Here is a 7,354-nt window from a genome sequence, read left to right on the forward strand (position 1 = left end):
GCTAGAAATGTCACTGTAAATAATGTTTCCTTAATTATCTTCCTTTCTAGACTGAAAGGTACTTCAGGACAGGGACTGTGTAATATCATCTCTGAATGCCCAACCTTTAGCTGAGTGACCAGTGTCTGGCACAAATGTGCACACACACACACACACACTAAGGTAAGGAAAAAAGAAAGCATGCTTTATTGACTTTATTGTCTCTTTGACCATCTGGTCTGGGCCAAGAATGTCAAACACTTTGTATATTACCTTATTTAATCCTCACAGCATTCTTACCTGGTATCTCTATCTGAAAATGAGAAAATTGAGGCTATCTGAAATTTGGTATCCTGCACAAATTCACATTCAAAGCAGAGCAGTCTTTCCTCAAAAGTGTCCCAACCTGAATCCTTACCACTTCCATCTTGCCTTCAGACCAAAAGCCCTCAAATAGTGTCCTACCTACATACCATAGTCATCTATATCCCCTCTTCCTGAGAAAAAACATCCAGGAAGGGCCTTTTAAGTCTCATAGAAATTCTACCCCTTTCTCTACCTTGGTTTCATCTTCTCATTCCAAGACTTCAAGTAGCTCCTCACAGCCACCTCCATTCATCTCTTTTGGGAGCTTGACAATCTTCCTGGCTGTCTTGACCCATCTGTGGCCAAATGCCTTTTCACTTGAATTGATCTATGACAAGATGAGAATTTTCAAAAGGCACTTTTCTCAGAAGCTAAGGGGAGCACAACAATTTTTTTTAAAATTATGAAACCCTAGAAATAAATGAGTTTACAGAAGACTGATTTCTTTTACTTACGGAACTCAGATCTTTCCATTGATGATCTTGGCTGGCACAGTTTACAGGGCACTCAATCCCCATTCCTATTCTTGGCCTCAATCCTGTCTCAGTTGTATGTTCAACAGCCACTACTGAGACTCATTGCCTGGAAAGTTTGGTTTGGTGCCACCAATAGGGCTGGTGGGATTCTCTGTCCTTTCTAGAACCACCGGCTTTTTTAAATTTACTAGTAGCTTTGATAGGAGGATGAGGTGAGGTACATTTCCAGATTACCTCCTGGTCCTGGGAAACTCTGTACTTGTTCTGAGAGAACTACCTTGGTTCCTGGTCCCATGAGTGAGATAAGAACTTCCTCACCTAGCTCTAGAAAGGCCTTTCTTGCACTTCAGGAGGCCTCTTAGGTTTTTCTGTAATTCCTCTTACAGGCCTCTATGGTTTTGGCCTCTGAAAAGCCCACCTTAACTCCAGCCTGTTTCTCTTTGTCTCCTCTAGTTGTCCTGAAGAATATCTGGGGTAGACACTTCTTAGAGCAGGGGGTCAGCTCACAATAACACCCCTTGACAGCTGCTATTGATTGTCTATCCATTAGCTATTTCCCCACTTTATTTTTCTAAGAGATGGAAATATGCTGGGTCCTTGATGGTGAATTAAGCAATCCCAGAACTGCATATCCCTGTACATCATATTAACAAGACAATGACTTTCCCTAATAGCTTAAGTCACTTTTGTTATGTGTTTCCTATTAACTGCAGCTGAAAGCTTCTCTGGGAACACCTCAATTCACAGACCCAATGGTCAAGTCTGCCCTATGCTATATGACCCTCTCCTTCCTCCATCACTTACTGTTCCAGGGTTTAAATTTTTTTACAGTTTATCCAATCAACTTCACTCTCTGGGGAATTTAAAACTGGTAATGGGAGACAATGTATGGGAGGCAGTCATTGGCGATGACTCTCACAGGTGGCAGTGCTCTAATGAGGAAGGATCAAGAAGTAGACTATTTAACAATGAGTGAAGTAGACTTAAACTACTGTTCTGGTTCCTGCCTTTCCTGAAGGCAACCTTCCTTCTGTTGCTTTCAACCAAAAGAGCCTTAGATCAGTGGTTATCAACCTGTGGGTCGCGACCCCCTTGGGGGGGTGAACGACCCTTTCACAGGGGTCGCCTAAGACCATCGGAAAACACATATATAATTACATATTGTTTTTGTGATTAATCGCTATGCTTTAATTATGTTCAATTTGTAACAATGAAAATACATCCTGCATAGCAGATATTTACATTATGATTCATAACAGTAGCAAAATTACAGTTATGAAGTAGCAATGAAAATAATTTTATGGTTGGGGGTCACCACAACATGAGGAACTGTATTAAAGGGTCGCGGCATTAGGAAGGTTGAGAACCACTGCCTTAGATAATGACATCTAAGCAATTCCACATTAGACCTACTTCTATCCTTCTGTGACACACAGCTGTTTATTCTAGGCTTGACATTGCTTTCATTTCCATGTCAATGCAGATCCATTGGTAATAGCTGTGTACTCAGTTAAGAAGGACTTTGATGTAGAGTCACACTGAATTTGGGGTGCAGTGACCAATTATCAATATCCACTATAGGCACAGGAGTGGCTAAGTGATGCTAAGTATTTACAGACTCTATCTAGGCTAATACTTGGGATGTTCTCTCTAGTAGCCTACGTGGCATCTTTCTATAGCCTGTTAATCTTCCTAGCTCAAAACACAACTTTGTGACCTTGGAGAAATCATTTTCCTTCTCTGAGCTCCAGTTCCATAAGTGTAAAATGAAGAAGTTGGATCAAATGATCACAAGGTCATTTCTAGTTCTTTGAAGGACACACACCTAAGCAGACTCTGTCTCTTCCTAGTTCATCACTCACTCTCCTCCCCCTCTTACAGCACTCGTTGAATTCAAGTGTCTTCTCTGAGGAATGCCTCCAGTTCTCAGTCTATTGGCAGAGGCGAGAGAATGGACAAGTCTTGAGCACAATGAATCCTCAGGTCTTTTCCAGTTCAGTTTTCAAACTCCACCTACTTCCCCAGGGTTTCTCTGATGATTCATTCAGGTGCTCCTCTCCTAGCCTTGGAAATGACCTTCCAGAATTTTATCTCTTCAGTTTTGCAATATAGAATTACTTCATATGTTGGTTATGATAATAGACAATATTCATCAACAGTAAAAAGGGTTGCTCCCTCATGCCCTCTCTCCTCTGCCCCCTCTCCACCATGCCACCCCAATCAGGCCTTCACTCTACCCCTTAGCTGCCACTGTACCGCCCCTTCTTCTCTCCCTTTAGACACAGTCCTGAATGCCTGAGGATTTCCATTCTGAGACCCCAACTGCATGAACCTCTCCCCTTTCCCCAAACTAGGCTCTGGCCTTCAGTGGCAAAGCAGCCTTAACCTTTTTTCCACCCTGCCACCTCCCTCTGGTCTATTGCCCCCCTCATAGGGCCTCTCCCTCTGCAGCTGCTACAGTCTGAATAAGCAAAACAGAAAAATCACCACATGTATTAAAGTGAAATTCTTGTTGGACAACTGTGGATTTCCCTGGGCAGGACTTCAGTTTGAGTTTCTCAGGATTCCTATGGAGCCTGAGTTCATGCCCAGACCCACCCTGCCCCCACCCCAGATGTCTGGACTTGTAGGTAACCAGAGCCCTGGCCAATCCTAGAGGAGAGGAGCAGTCCCCCAGAACTTCCTTGTCCACCAGTAAGGGGCCAAAGGAACAGAGAGGGCAGGGGAAAGTCAGCCAAACAGGGGAAGGAGCAGCCAGCTCACCCTGTAGGGAAATTTAACACAGAACTAGGGGCCCCGAGGGCAGGGAGCCAAGCTTCTCCTCACTGAAGCAGAAACCAATCTTGCAAATAAACACATAAACAGATTACCAGTGACTCTGGAAGGGCTGCTAAAGGGCTGGAGAGCTGAGCTGTCCCCAAACTCCACCCCTGGCACGTCCCTGAAAGCTTAGGCCCCAGCTTTGCCTAAGTGGGATTGGGTCTCCAAAGCCTAGGCCCCACCCAGCCTCTCAGTTGCTGAGGGAAGCCCTGAGCTTGGCCAGGCCTGGGCCTCTCTTCACCATTGCCTCTTTCTCCCTGGCTTCTTCACCCAGAATCCCCCTCCAATTCCTTTTGCTTCTCAAGCCTGGGCTCTTGTCCATGTCCTTCTGGCACTTCTGTCATCTCTTGCCAGTTTTTCACTGCTCGTAGTCACTTTCCCAACACCCTTCAAGCACATTTACCACCATGTGCCCCCCCTTCTGAGCCTCATTTTCAAATAGCCACCATGAACCTTGAAAATGGTCATAGATAATAACCCTCACTTCACCCCCCTCCACACACACACTTATTCTTTCAGAAGCCCAGGCAGAATCTTCAATTTAAATTGTTTGGCCTTCAGTCTACCCCAAGATGCTGAGAGCCCTGCCCACCCACCACAAGCATCCCCAAGGAATGTCTACATGTCATGGGGCAGAATCGAAGTACCCAGGCTCTAGGCCTCAGAGAGATTTTGCTGACCTATACCTTTCTGTCAACACCCTTTTCTGCCATTCCCATCACAACAATTGGGGAATGGCACCAAGCATGCAGGTGCTTGGAGGGCCCAAGGGGATTTTGTGACAGGTCAGAATATATGCCTCCCTATTTGGTCAAAGGGAGGGACACTTGCCCTTGGTCTAGGCTGGAAGTTTCATGGCTCTATTTATGCTAATTACTGTATTCTCAAGGCCTAGCACAGTGTCTGACACATAGGAAGCACTCAACAAATATGTAGAAAAGTGCATGCATAAATATCTAAATAAATAAAGGTTATAGCATCAAACTTCTAGGGCAAGCATGTGGAACTGGCGGCTGGCGGGCCACATGCCTCATTTAACATGCTTGTTAGGGCCTGGGATGGTACCTCCTCATATGACTAAAATCCCAAGGCCTCTGTATTAGTTTTCTATGGCTGCCATAACACATTAGTACAAACTTAGCAGCTTAAAATACTATCTATTTATTAGCTCACAGTTTTGTTTGTTAGAAGGTCAGATGGGCTCCATTGGGTTCTCTGCTCAGGGTCTCATAGGCCAAGATCAAGGTTTCTGCTGGACTCTTATCTGGAGGCTTGGAGTCAGAACCCACTTCCACATTTATTTAGGTTGTTGGCAGAATCTACTTCCTGTGGATGTAGGTCAAAGGGCCCATTTCCTTGTGAGCTGCCAGCTGGGGGCCTGCATACTGCTTTGAGAGAGGTCACCTGCATTTTTTTTCATGTGCCCCTCATCTTCAAACTAGCAATAGTGTGTCAACTTTGACTTTCCCTTCTGCCTTCCTCTTTTGCCACCAGCAGGAGAAAGTTCTCTGCTTTCAGGGACGCATGTGATTAGATTAGGCCCATTCACACCTCTCTCTCTCTCTCTCTCAACTTCCAGAACTATGGGAAAATCAATTTCTGTTGTTTAAGCCACTTGATCTGTAGTATTTGTTATGGCAGCCTGAGTACACTAAGACAGTGACCATGATATGCAACAGCATAAAGCAAGATGGGAAAAAAGCTCCCAGCCCACTTGTGTAATCCTACTCTATGTCTTTGACCTTTCTGGCATTCACTGAGAGCCAGCACGGGTGTCCTGTAAGCCCCAGTCCTGAGGCCTAGAAGAAAGGGGGAAAGGGCCAGTGTTTTAGGCTTAGGCTATCTTGGTGCAGCTGCCTGTGAACTGGATAGGAGGCCCTGGATGTGAGGCCACCTTCCCAGGCAGGTCCAGTAACGCTGCAAGAGGAATTAGTTGCAGCTGAAAATCTGCAGCAGGAAGCAAGGCAAGTGCAGAGTTCCCTCCATGTGCAATTGATTTGTGACTGTGAACAGCAGATTTGGGATGTGACAGCCGACTGTAGGGTCAAGCAGCCAGCAGAGCTGTGTTGGTTTGGAGGCATTTCAAGCCTCTAAACTGAAAAGCCACAGTTTTGGGGAAATACCATGAGCATCTGTTTCAATTCTGAGACCGGCTCCTCCCCATTGATGTTGCTGGTTTCTTTTGTCAGAATGTGTAGGCCCCAACTGTGGCCCCTGGAAGCAAAACTCCCAGTTGTTCAAAGGGGCTGTGCTTTAGTTATCTATTGCTGTGTAAAACCACACAAATTTACAACCTCATGGTTTGCACACATCAGAAGTCTGGGCATAGTTTAGCTGAATTCTCTGCTCAGGGTCTCACATGGTTGAAACCAAGGTTTCGCAGGGCTGCGACCTGACCTGAAACTTTGGTTTCTCTACCGAGCTAACTGGTTGTTGGCAGAATTCAGTTTCTTGCAATTTTAGAATTTAAGTCCCCATTTTCTTCATGGCTATTGGCCAGGGATTACTCTCAGCTCCTAGAGAGGCCACCCTCAGGTCCTGGCCACATGGCCCTTTCCATGGGTCTGTGGTGATCCCACCCCCTCTCATTTTTAACTTTTCATTTTGAGATAATTATAGAATAACAGGAAATTGTAAAAATAGTACAGAGAGGTCCAATGTATCCTTTATCAAGTGTTCCCCAATGGCTACACCTTATATAATCCTAGTACAATATCCAATCCAGCCAATTGACCTTGGTGCATATAGTTCCATGCCATTTTATCACATGCATAGATTTGTGTAACCACCACTGCAGTCAAGATTTAGAACTGTTTCATCACTTCAAAAGTTCCCCCTTTATAGTCACACCCACCTCTTTTTCTCCCACTATCTTTAACCTCTGGCAACTACTAATCTGCTCCCCAACTCTATAATTTTGTCATTTTGAGAATGTTTTATAACATGCAATATGTGACCTTTTGAGAATGGCTTTTTTTCACTCAGAATAATGCCTTTGAGAGCCATCCAAGCTTTTGCATGTATCAATAGTTCGTTCCTTTCTTACAGCTTAGTAGTATTCCATGGTATGAGTGTACCAGTGTTTATTTAATCATTCACCTTGTGAGAGACATTTTGGTTGTTTTCAGTTCTGAATATTACAAATAAAGCTGTTATGAAAAATTGTGTGCATATTTTTGTGTCAACATAGGTTTTCATTTTTCTGGGATAAATGTATTAGAATGCAATTGCTAAGTTATATGGTTAAGCATATATATAGTTTTTAAAGACACTGTCATACTCTTTTCCAGAGTGGCTGTAGTATCTTATATCCCCACCAGCAATGTATGAGTGATCTAGTTTCTCACATCCTCACCAGAATTTGGTGTTGTTCCTTGTGTGTGTGTCCTGTTTTAGCATTTTGGATTGGTAGCTTTAATTAGCAATTCCCTAATGGCTAATGGTGTTAAACATCTTTTCAAGTGCTTACTTACCATGTGTATATTCTCTTCAGTGAAATGTTTCTTCATATTTTTGATTTCTTTCCAATTGGATTGTTCGTTTTTTTACTGTTTACTTTTGAGAGTTCTTTATACATTCTAGATACATTCCTTTATCAAATATATGGTTGCAAATATTTTCTCCCAGTCTGTAGCTTGTCTTTCCTTCTTCTTAACTAGGTATTTCACCAAGCAAAGGTTTTTAATTTGGATGAAGTTAAAGTTATTATTATT

The sequence above is a fragment of the Myotis brandtii genome, unplaced genomic scaffold, assembly GCF_000412655.1.
Source record: "Myotis brandtii unplaced genomic scaffold, ASM41265v1 scaffold994, whole genome shotgun sequence".
NCBI classification, from domain to species: domain Eukaryota; kingdom Metazoa; phylum Chordata; class Mammalia; order Chiroptera; family Vespertilionidae; genus Myotis; species Myotis brandtii.